Genomic DNA, 2,826 nt, shown 5'->3' on the forward strand with positions numbered 1-2,826 from the left:
ATTCTGTGACCAAAGCACAAAAATATAAATTATCAGAAATTGCCTATATCATGTAATTGTCCAATGTGAGAGGGAAAATTCTCAATCCTGTCCCAAACCCTGATTGTACAGATTAAGGAAAGAGTCATTTACTGTGGTTGTTAGCTTCCAGGATGGCCCCCAAGGACCCTCCCTCCCTAGTACGTACACCCTTGTGAAGTCCCATCCCAACAGGATACTGCAGAATAGTGTCACGTCTCTTCTGAAGCTAGGTCGTTAAAAATTGTATATACACACATGCACACACACATACACACAGACATATATATATACACGTATATACACGCATGCATATACACACAAGATATATGTATATATCTGTCTTCTGTCTTCCTCTCCCTCTTGGATCATTTGCTCTTAGGAAACCAGCTGCCGTGTTGTGAGGACAGTCAGTGTTGGAGGAGGTCAAGAGGATGTGATGGCTGTTGACCCAAGAGCTGGACCCTGGGCAGTCACAGGCGCCTCCCCCGTCCTTGGAGTGTCCGTTCTGACGACCATTCCCCCACTAGGAGCCATTTCAGAGACACAGCCTTGGGGGAATCATTGTTGAGACCTTCTGGACTATATATATGATGGCGCCCCCTAAGGTCTCTGTACAAGTTTTAAGATTCTGGTGGGCACGTGGGGAGATCTACTCGTCTTGTGGTCACGCCAGACAAGCCTCCCCTGTGATTTCCCCGCTGCCCACCTGCAGACCACTCCAGGTCGGCCAAGATCTTCCTTCAGTCTCTCCTTGCCCTTTACATATGGGGGCCAGTTTCAGATTTCACCGGGAGAACCCCCAAGATTATGAACCAATACCCAGGCAGCTGGTGGAGAGCCCCAAGTGACTAGGAGCAACCAAGTGAGTGAACCCTCTTGGAAACAGCCTCTCTAGTCTGAGGGTTGGCAATCATTTTCTGTAAAGAATCAGGTAGTGAATATTTCAGGTGTGTAGGCCACATAGTCTCTATCAAAATGACTCGGTTCTGCGGTGGTAGTGCAAAGGCCACCACGGTGGTGCGTGAATGAAAGGAAGAGGCTCTATTCCAGTAGAACTTTGTTTATAAACACAGGCAGTGGGTCACATACGGCCTGCGCACTGTCATTAGTCATCCCCAGCTCTTAGCCTCAGTCGGTCGTTCAGATGACTGCAGCCCCTGCTTCCTGACTGCACCATCCCGAGAGGCCCTGACCAGAACTACCCGGCTGCTTCCAAATTCCTGACCTACAGAAAGCAGGAGAACAAATGCATGTTGTTTTAAGCCACTAAATTTCGGAGTAATTTGTCACACAGCAATAGATAACTAATGTACCAGTGGTCCAGGAGAGGAGGCTGGGTGACGGATGGGCCACGTTTGACTATGAGGTGCTCATTGTTGAGGCTAAATGACAGGTGGATACGTGGGGATTCATGATACTGTTCTCTCCACTTGTGTGTCCTAAGTTAAAAGAAAAAAACTGTTAAGGTATCTGTCTACAGTCAGACCACCACACAATCACAAAGCCCAGGCTGCATACCCAGGTCTCTGGCTCTGATGTCTGTGTTCTCTCGGTGTCCCTTGTCTACATAAGTAGCAACAAATATCATAAATAGCTGAAGTCGGATGCCCAACGGACTGAGCCACCCAGGCATACCACAAACCTGTTATCTTAAGTAATTCTTACACAGCCTGTGAGGAACGGCCTGGCAGGTTTCATTCCAGGATTTTAGAGATGAGAAGACAGGGACTGTGAAAGTCTAAATGGTCAGATAAGGGCGCTGGGTCCAGTGGTGTCTCTTCCTTCCTGTACCGCCGCTCCTTTGCTTAAGGAGAAGCAGGTAGCGTTTGACACTGAATAGAATATAGTTCTCTACGTGAAAACACAGTGGTTGGCACATAGTAGGTTCTGAAACAATCAGTTCAACTTTGCTTTGAAATTCCTCTGAAATTGGAAATTACTCTGAAAGGGGCTTAATTGGCGATGTAAATAACTTAGTATATTGATTGTTAGGTACGTGCAATGGATATTTGAAATAACTTGTCTTGGGGTGCCTGGGTGGCTCAGTCGGTTGAGCAGCTGACTTTGGCTCAAGTCATGATTTCATGGCTCGTGGCTTCAAGCCCCATGTCAGGCTCTGTGCTGACAGCTCAGAGCCTGGAGCCTGCTTGGGGTTCTGTGTCTCCCTCGCTCTCTGCCCCTCCCCCGCTCATGCTATGTCTCTCTCTGTCTCTCAAAAATAAATAAACGTTGGGGCGCCTGGGTGGATCAGTCAGTTAAGCCTCCAACTTCGGCTCAGGTCAGATCTCATGTTCGTGGGTTCGAGCCCCGCATCAGGCTCTGTGCTGACAACTAGCTCAGAGCCTGGAGCCTGCTTCCAGTTCTGTGTCTCCTCTCTCTGCCCCTCCCCCTCTCATGCTCTGTCTCTTCTGTATCAAAAATAAATAAAACATTAAAAAAATTAAAAACAAACAAATAAATAAATAAACATTAAAAACTTTTTTTAATAAAAGAAAACTTTTGATACATTGCATGGACTCTATGTACTCACCTCCCCTCTGGATTCAGAGAATGAGTCTGGATTATTCTACTCCTGTAGTTCCCCAGGGCGACCATGAAATGAGACTGAGGGGGTGGGTTTTGAACACCTTGTGCGTTCAGCCGGATGTCCTCGGCGCTGCCATTTACAAGGGAGAGAAAGTAATGTGAACAGGCGAAGGCAGTGGTGGGAGAGCAGAACACCAGACCTGATAAAGTGTCACTGGACATCACCTCCTCTTTCCTTTTTCCTTCCCAACATCGCTTTAATGTTGTCTTATCCTATCC

The 2,826-nt window shown here is 47.2% G+C and overlaps 1 long non-coding RNA gene across 1 annotated transcript; it reads right to left on the bottom strand.

Annotated features, from left to right (window-relative positions):
• Positions 1–900: 900 nt before the first annotated feature.
• On the bottom strand, positions 901–2,820 carry LOC115285181. The gene is made up of 3 exons (XR_003905440.1): positions 2,552–2,820; positions 1,335–1,460; positions 901–1,246 (listed from the first exon to the last, which is right to left on the bottom strand). It is a non-coding gene; the product is annotated as an uncharacterized LOC115285181 (long non-coding RNA).
• Positions 2,821–2,826: the final 6 nt, after the last annotated feature.

Source organism: Suricata suricatta, unplaced genomic scaffold, assembly GCF_006229205.1.
Source record: "Suricata suricatta isolate VVHF042 unplaced genomic scaffold, meerkat_22Aug2017_6uvM2_HiC HiC_scaffold_500, whole genome shotgun sequence".
In the NCBI taxonomy this organism is placed as follows: domain Eukaryota; kingdom Metazoa; phylum Chordata; class Mammalia; order Carnivora; family Herpestidae; genus Suricata; species Suricata suricatta.